Source organism: Nesoenas mayeri, assembly GCF_963082525.1.
Source record: "Nesoenas mayeri genome assembly, chromosome: 2".
Classification (NCBI taxonomy): domain Eukaryota; kingdom Metazoa; phylum Chordata; class Aves; order Columbiformes; family Columbidae; genus Nesoenas; species Nesoenas mayeri.
Window position 1 is genome coordinate 61,836,982 of NC_137543.1, and position 9,642 is coordinate 61,846,623.

Here is a 9,642-nt window from a genome sequence, read left to right on the forward strand (position 1 = left end):
GGAGAAACAGGTGGTGATTTTATTACCAAAAAGCCAAACTAGATGTATGCATAGATACTCAAAGTGAGATTTTTGTAATAGAAAGTACCTTTCAAGCCACTGGTTAAAATCCAGTCAAAGAAATTCAAGACAGCCTTCCTTCATTATCAGATAAGATATGCTTCCTTATAGTTATTTCAAGGCAGCAGGATAAGCTCAGCCACCTAACCAAAAAGCAGGTAACACAGATATAAACTCCTTGCATGTCAAAACCTACTTCTCCCCACAGTTAACTGAAGATCGCAATGAAACTGCAGCTTTATGCTACTGCAGGATGCAATTTCTACATGATGATGATATTAAATTGCTGCATCATCCTTAGCATCTCTAGAGGCAGCAAAGCTGAAAGGACCTGCCTGCTGAGCTACTTGCGCACGTCCAGAGGTGACATTCCCAGGGTGAAGCTGCTGATGAAGCTGAGGTGCCATCCATGCTGCACCATTCTTGATCTACTTAGAATATTTCTGCCTAAAGGAAGCACTTTCCACAGCCTTAAGTTCACTTAAAATGCAAACTAGGAAAAGCATCGCCTATAATATCAACAGGAGTTTTTTAAACCCAGTGAATAAGATTAACCAATTTCAGTGCAAATTACAAAATTCTTTTCCATTTAAACTAACTCATTAAACTCCCCTACATGCTAATGTTCTTAAGGCTAAATGATAAGTAAGGAATTTCTTCCACAGAATCACTAAGTAGCCACACAAGCTAAGAATTTTCATAAAAGGACTCTCTCCCTCACTCCCTATTTTACATCCTGAAAATTCTGCTAGCTGAGAGAAATCTCACATGCCTGTGTGACTTCTCTCGCTGCCAGTCACAAAGTTATGGGACTGTAATGTGAAAATGAGCATTAGAGAAAGTGGCAGAGAAAAGTGCTGGTTTATGATTTATGTCTTTTACAGAATAGATAGCTAGAAAGTTCACTAAATCCCTGTTGCCAGATTGCAGCTACCATACATATTAAATTTATGCTTCAGTTCACATTTCCCTTACAAATGGCTGAAATCTGTTCTATAACCTGTCCAATTCTGCCAGTAGTAAGCAGATGCTACTGGTGTAATGCATTCTGTACAAACTTTGCTATTCTACAAGTTTATATTATACTGGAATCTTCTGTCTCTCAGTTGCTTTAATCCACTGGGCAGCTACTGTTGTTTTCATCAAGGACATCAGGAATCACCCCACACTTTTATAAGATATTCAGTTCCATACTTGTGGGAAGAGATCACACAAGATTTATTGTAGTCAGAATGTGGCCAGACCATTTGCCTGTCACTGATGAAACTAAAAAAGGTCTTGGCAGCTCCCAGCAGCAAACCTGCCAAATATGCAGCAGATAAATGAACAAGGGACATCGCCCTGATCCCCTCTATGGATACCACCTGGATTAAGATAAAACAGAGGCAGAATCTGATGTAAAGAATAGCAGGAAGAAACAGGTAAAGATTTAAAAAAAGAGATTGAAGCCTGAAGTTCAGAACCTTTTCCTACCTTCAGTTGCAACCCTTGTATATGCCACTACATACAGTGACATTTTTCTTGTAGTCCCCTGTCACAGTTTGCAAGGAGGAGGTGCAAAATTACCATTTGTTGGCTGCATTTGCTTTACCAGCCTTAGTTTGCATTTCCTGAACCCTTAACAGTGATCCACAGCACAAGAGACTGGTATCATCAGTAACAAAAATCGCAAAGGGGCTAGTCCAAAACTCCCAGTAAATTACTGCTCAGTAAATTGCTCATGGGTAAACTTTGCACTCCAGGAGACATCCTGGAAATAAAAGAAAATTCAGCTTTCCATAAGGATTACAACAAACCAGTGGGTGCCATGGACCATTCACATTGACTTTCTGCTTCCACCCAAACTCCAAGTCCCTCTTCAACAAGCTTTTTGTTCTACCTTGGTGCAAGAAAGCTTATGGACTCAAAGGCCTTTGATTTATCTCCTCTGCCTCCGTGCACCTGAGCAAGTTACCCCAGGTAAGAATCCTGTTCCTAGTGTCTTTCGCTAAATTCATGGGAAAGAAAGAGGTACATGGAGGAATCCAAGGGGAGGAAGCATTCATTTTCCTCTAAGACTGCAGAACTCAGTGCTGCTCTTCAGTTCAAATCTTAACCTGCTACATGGGAAGCACTGGTAGCAACCAATGCATAAAAGTTATTAGTTGCTGCCTACCCTATACCCCCGCAGTAGTAAAGTTGTTTCCTCATAGAAACATCTTTACAAGAAATATAAGAAATACATACAGCAGGAGAGGAAAGGAGAGAGCAGACAGAATCATTCAATGAAAACAGATTACAAGGACAACCAGACTATCGGCTATTAATATTTTGGTGCCTTGAGAAGAAGCACCCTCACAGCAGAAAAAAAATGAATGCTTAACTGCAGGTGACCTTGCACAGATGCCAGCTGCTGCCCATGTGAAAAAGAGTGAACTGTCATGGGCCATCCTCTATAAACATGACTTTGTGCTCGATTTAGAGTGTGTTAGTTTCTATATCACACTGAAATGAGAAAAGGAAATGAAAGGAATGAGATTGCTGTACACAGGAGCTGCCTGGAATGCCAAATGCGCAAGGTTAGTACAAGGTGGTGGGCGCCTCCATAGGGGTAAAAACAATTAAAAATATATATATATCAGTAAGAGCAGTAAAGGGATAAAGTGTTTTATCTGAAATTTGTGCCAATGGTGTGACATAGGCCTCTAAAGGGAAAAAAAAAAGGGAGTGAGGGTCAGGGAGACAGAGGCCCATGTCTTCTGGCCTCTGGTTCTTGAAAAACACTTTCAAAAAACTCAGTCCTTGGAAAAATATTCGAATTGCAGATTTAAACAAGGCAGCAAATTATTCACAGTTAGAAAATGTATTATGATTACCTGGAGTTATAAATAAGTTTTCACACAGAGATACACATGTAATCTCTACCTGGGTAAGTATGTCTACACTGTAAGAACAAAGATGTAATGAAAGCTTGGCACAAATAGTTACTGAAGGACAAAGGGGGTAAATCAACTTCCATTATTCTTATCTCTGCAAGACAAGAAATTATCTTTTCAGAGAAGAATCTCAGAGGAACAAATAACTGCTAAAACAGTCAAACCGTGTGCATTATATCCAGTTGGATCATGTAGTCATAAATTTGGAGCAGACTGCAAACATCTGAGTTTCTGTATGAATTCTGGCAAAAAAAAAAAAAAATCAAGAATCAAGACTGGTTTTATGTTAATACCTCAGTATTAGTTGGAAATTTGGTTAAATCATATTTTTAATAGCCAAGGCAAAAGTATCAACGCAAATGAGAAAACTTAAATCTTCTTTCTCTTACTGAATGTAATTCCACCCAGTTTCACTGCTCGATAATTTATTTCAGCTCCCACAGAGACATAAGATTATAAATGACATCTACACTGGAAATCCTTACTGCTGAATTAGTAGGAATAAATGTTAAGAGCTGAGCTAAAGCACCGACCGAAATTGCAATTTTAATAAATCGTGGAAGAAATGTCCCATGTAATGCAAATATGGATGTGCAGCCTGACCTGCAGATGGGACTCTCTTTGGACTTGAAAATTTACAGACATCCTCCTCTTTACACTGAAATATTACTGTATACAATTTGCACAAAATGAGCGACCAAAGCACAGCAGAAGAGTCTCAGAGAGTGACAGTAAATTAAAATTCCACATGTATAAGTGTATTTAGTAACTTAAATGGAAGGCCCCAATACATCAGAGATTACACAGTAATACAGAGTCATTGTGGGGAGATGCCAGGAAAAAAAGCCTCTGTCTCTCAAAAGCAGTAAACTTTGTGGCACAGGGGTTTTTCTAAGTCTGTTTGGTAGTTAATGAGAATGAGGCAATGTATGAATATACTAATCAGTAACGGATACATTTTTGAACTCATGTTTTTGAGAAAGAACCCAATGTTGTGGGCTGGCTTTTAATGGAATAGAGCTCCATAAAACAATGCAGACTTTTTTCATATACAGTTCAACAACAGATGGGTTAACTAGCACTTCAGTTCTAAAGAGTATCCTAAACCAACACACATGAAGACGTCTCCAGCTGCATAAAACTGGAGTCCAACACTTGAGCTTTGAGCCTTTGGAAATACCAAGTAAACTAGGCAAGAATCCTTGTGCTTCACAAAATTCCTACACTAATATAAGTACCAGTGAAAATCGAAGGCAAAAACAACTGCCTTCTGCTCATGCCTTGTACATAGCAAAGTCTGTTCAGATAAATTTAGCTGTGGGAAACTAACTACTATGTTAGTCCTGCCAATCCCACCACCTTGCTAGCTGGGTTGTACTATACCAAGCAAGAGCTTCATTTCCAGCAGGCTCAGGCTGCTCACAGGCCTGATTTATAATTAGCTGAACCAAACACTGGACATTAGATGAATCTTTATTCTGCGAGGTAGTGCAAATCTTTAATTGGGCTTGGGACTTGGAAAATATGTATTTAATTGATTTCTTCAGGATACCATGGCAGGAGAAGTGAAGCAGAAAATGGATTGTTAACACTAGAATATCACTTGCTTGAAACACAACAGGAGGTAGGATCCAGACACAAATCTTCTGGTCCCCAAGCACAACACAGACCAATAACTTAAAGGCTTGTCCAACCAAGTACATTTGTGCCACAGTTTGTTGTTTTGTTTGTGTTTGTTTTGTTTGATTGTATATAAGCTGTAAAACTGAAATGTTGAGACTAAATAATGGAGCAGGATGTCAATTACTTCTATTACATACTGAAGACAGTGTATTTCCAATTCAGTCTTCACCATATGTCCTACAAAATGTGTCAGCAGATGCAAAACTTGAAATACAAAAAAATTACTAAGTAATTATATCACTCCATCACCAATTCACTACCTGTTTTTTCAGGATAGCATAACATTAGCATAACATTAGCATTACAAAATTGTGTCTTTTCTCACCCATAACCATAGCATTCTTACAAACCTATTCTATAATAGAATTTAAACTGAAATTAAGACTATATGCATGTGTAAAAATTAGAACAAAACATGGTGGACATGTGGAATAATTAATATAATGTGTTTTTTTTTTCTCTCAACAATGTTATTTTACTTACTATGTCATACAGGTAACAAACTTGGAACAGAACGATTTAGTTTCAGAGTACCTTACCTCTCTTTTAAGGTTTTTATTAAATGTTTTCACTAAGTACACACAGGCACCTCTCTTTGCACATTTCTAATAGGTAAAAAAAAATAAAATAACTTCGTAAATCAAGGTGTTATAAAACAAACAATGTAACAAGGAACAAAGAGCCATCGGTAATCACTAATAAGGATACATTTTTTTAATCTTTCCTATTTGCAATTTTTTTCTGAACGTCAAGACTTTTTTTTTCAGTATATTTGTAAAAATGTATGTTTTATCTTTGGTATGGAAGAAATATTGATGATACTGAACTCTGATAAGCTAAGCACTTGCCTTAGCTTGGGGGGTTTGGTGGTGTTTTTCTGGTTTAATAGTTAAATACTTTCCAACCCCTGCAGCCTAAACTGATTTGTGATATTTAGTGAATAACAGTACCTTAACTAGCACACATTCTTCCCTATCTTGCATTTTTTTGGATAAGATTTCATCAGGACAGCTGAATTTAACTTTGTGCATGACTGGTTCGGGAGAGAAAAAATTATGAACATGCATTCCAAGTAGTTTATATGCAGAACATAAGTAATTCTACTTACTAATATATGACCAGTATCTGACTCATAAGTGCATTTTCCTTCAAAAGGTTCATTTCTCTTCAAAAAGAGATAAATAACAAAAACCTAGAAAGAATAACTCCCATTTCAGTTTTAAGCTCTACAGTTTTCAACTTTATTATAAACACTTCCACAACTGAATTAGCATTAATACAAAGTAGTATTACTCCTTTTTCATGGACATTTCAAAAGAGGCACAGCATAAGAAATACTCCTAAATGGTTTAACATTTTAAGTAAGAACAGAATAAGCAATGCTTTGATGTTCAGCACAGTAAATCTTTCCTCACCGTACACAACTGACTAGCTACTCTTGCTGGCATCATTTCCCATTCTAATAAATGCTGGAAGCAAGACACAAGGAACAACAACAGGATGTAACTTTTCATAGTAACGTCCTTCTAACCCACTACACCAGGGGTGTCCAACTCATTTTCACCAGGGGCCACATCAGCCTCATGGTTGCCTTCACAGGGACGAATATAATTTTAGGACTGTATCAGTGTAACTACTCCTACATTTATACAGTCCTAAAATTATATTCGGCCTTGTGAAGGCAACCGCGAGGCTGATGTGGCCACCGGTGAAAATGAGTTGGACACCCCTGCACTACACATAAGCAGGGACTAAAACCCATCACTTGTTCTCATTCTGATTTCTTGAAACATTGTTTTATCTGTGCAGTTTCTAATGCAGTTATATTTGAGCTCAGATTCAGTTATCACAATTTAGTGAGTCACTGCGTACCAGCTGAGCTGCAGTAATATGCCAGACAGGCAGAAAAGCAAGAGCTTCTAGCTAAATATCCTTGTAATTGTTTGAATGTGTTGGAACACCTCATAAATGTAGGGTAGGCTACTACCTGACTGTTGCTGGATGGTAACTGATTAAGATATACTTTAGGTATACCACTTGATGACTTGTCGAGAGTCTTATTCCGAAATAGTATTAATCCCTTTCAGCTCGTGGTATCCTTATTATTCTATATTTTTGCTAAGTATTCAGTCACATGCATCAGACAGCCATCTAGCTCAATTAAAAAACAAAAAACAAAACAAAACCACAAGAAAACACAAACAAACCAACAAAACCAAACAAACCCACACCCACGACAGTCCTTGTCTCAAAAAGCAAGCATATGACAATGAGAACAGTTTCAGTGAAATCAAGGCCATACCTAGATACTTAACAGACAAATGTGAATCAAAACATGCCTGCTAAATAGGGATAGAGAGGCCAGGCATGAAAAAAATAATATATCTGTGATGAGCCTGTCCAGCAAACAACTGCCTTCTGTATTCTACCAAATGTATCAAAAGCACATGGGACCAGAAATACATAATGAAAGCAGAGCTGGATCTCTAATAGCAATTGCAAAAGGATGGGAAGAAAAAACAAGAAAACTGAAAAGCCACTTTGAAGCAAAATACTATGATTACTAACCTACACTACAGACTTCAGAAATTTACAGCTGCTACTAGTTCCCCACTAGGTAAGCCAACCACAGTAAAGAGCAATGATTCCAGAGTGGCAGTGTTAAAATTAAAGACAATTCTTTAGGTGTTATAAAACAACACAGTTCCGGTTTGTATCAATGGAAGATAACATTAAGTGCCCAAGAATATTAATGAATTGTTTATTGAAGACAAAAATAAAATCAAGAACACAGAAAATGGAAGCATTTAGGTACATAGCAGACATCTGGCAAAACAATGACAAAAGGCAGGATTAACATTTAAATGTAGTTCTATTAAAAAGACAACTCCTCCGCTGCTGGAATAATCTCATAAAAGCCCTTTCATTAAATCACTCTTTCATACTAACTGATTCCTTTTCAATGCAATCTAAACTTATTATGTTAAATAAGCACTATTATATTTGCAATAGAATAAACGTAAGTACTGTTTTTATGCTTGCCTACCAGGTAAATCATCCTTTTAAAAATACTACAGTTCTACCTGCTGCAGAGTACTTAAAAATACAGATTTAAGAGTTCATGTTGGCTACTCTCTTTTTACTTGGATGAGTCGGTCCCTGAAGAACATACAAATAAATGTAAAATCTTTAACTTTTCAATCTTTTCCACTTAAAAGTGCTTATACTTTCTCTCACAGAAATTGTCCTACTACTTGCACAAATGATGCAATCACAACAAAGACACTGTCCTGTCTTCAGTATGGAATACTAAAAAAACCTTTAAGAGCAGCTGCAAGAAATCCTGAAGCATTAAGAGAAAAATGCGATGTAAGGCTTAGTGTCATAACCAGTTGTGTATTTTGATGATCAGATTTCAAGTGGTGCCTCCATTTTGCCTGTTTCTTGTAATAATTGCCTGTCATACAGCAAGAATATTTTATCACAGAGTGGGACATGCAACTCATCCTGCTGCCTTTTGCACCAGGTATATAAAAAGGAACTTGGTAGAAGATTAGCTAAAGATTTTATCAAACCATGTAGTATTTTTGGAACAGATTATATTTTCTTTCATAAAAGGGGCTAATGCTGTTACTTAATGTCACCAATTTTCTTTGTGGAGGTTCAGCATTATGTTCTCACTTATACAAAGAAAGGAAAATGGGAGTTGAAGAAAATGAATTTTGAGTAAAGCCTCATGTAATTTTCCAGGTTTGATCATACAGGTGGTAATTACTCACTTTGCTTCGGTTGTGTAAGTTAAAATCAACTGTCAGCTGAAATTAAAGCAGTGTACACATGGCATAACACTACAGCAGGTTTAGGTCCATCTCAGGCCTATCTGAAGAAGTAAGAATGCATTCTTAGTCTTCACATTTACAGGAAGGACAAGATTATGGTCCTGTTATTCCAGTGAAGATGTGTGAGAACAGCTCTGCAACAGTTACCTCCATTTTTGAAGATCTCAGAACCATCATTTGCTTGGGTCTGCTGCAAATATATCTTCTTGTTTATGAACAGCAGAAATAAGTTAGCAATACCCTGAGGAAACTCTGCTATGCCTTGTATCACTTTTTAGGTTGACAGTGCTGCTAAAGACTTGCCCACCTCTTTATTACTGCTAGTAAACTTTCAGGCTACTATATTGGAGTATTGGGGTAAGGACAGCCATACTCTCTTGTTTCATTTCCAACAGTGACACCAGAATTTTCTGTAAAACATTCAGTTGTATAATTAAGTCAAATGCCTTGGAAATCAAAATTGCTTTTTAAACAAAATTAAGTACTTAAAAAACAAAACGAAAACAAACCAAAAACCCCACAAACAAACCAACCAACCAACCATTGGAAATGCAACAAAAACTCAGCTAGAATAAGCAGTGACAGAATTCTTAACCATTGGACGGCTGCTGCACCTCCACTGACTTTGGCAGCTTCACAGCAGGTCAGAGAACATGCTTGCACATCTCAAAGGATCAATGCAGCCAGAATAATTCTACATGTTCATTTACAGGCTTAGCAGTGAGGCCAGTGACTTAAGACTTTGGAACTGGGCTACCATTTCCTTGCTTAAGGTTGTGCCACAAAAGAAAAACTTGACCGGCCACTTGGCTGTGCAGTATGAGTTTTGGCATCTGTTACTCTGGAATTCATCACAACTGGTCCACTTGCTAAAACATCTATGTGATTTCTTCCCCATCAGCAGTCAAAAAGAAAGGAGACAGAATGCAGCAGATCCTGCTTGTTACACTGGCTAAGGACCAAACACATAAATATTTCCATTTCTTCATTAGGCAACCTTATACAAGTCAAACTAGAACTGTATCAGCCTTAACTTTATTATCTTTGAAAGTTACATTAAAAATCAACCATGTCACTGCAGTACAGGTCTCCTACTGTCTCAGCAGTATAGAGCACAGGTGCTTCCACATAAACACTGCTTGCAT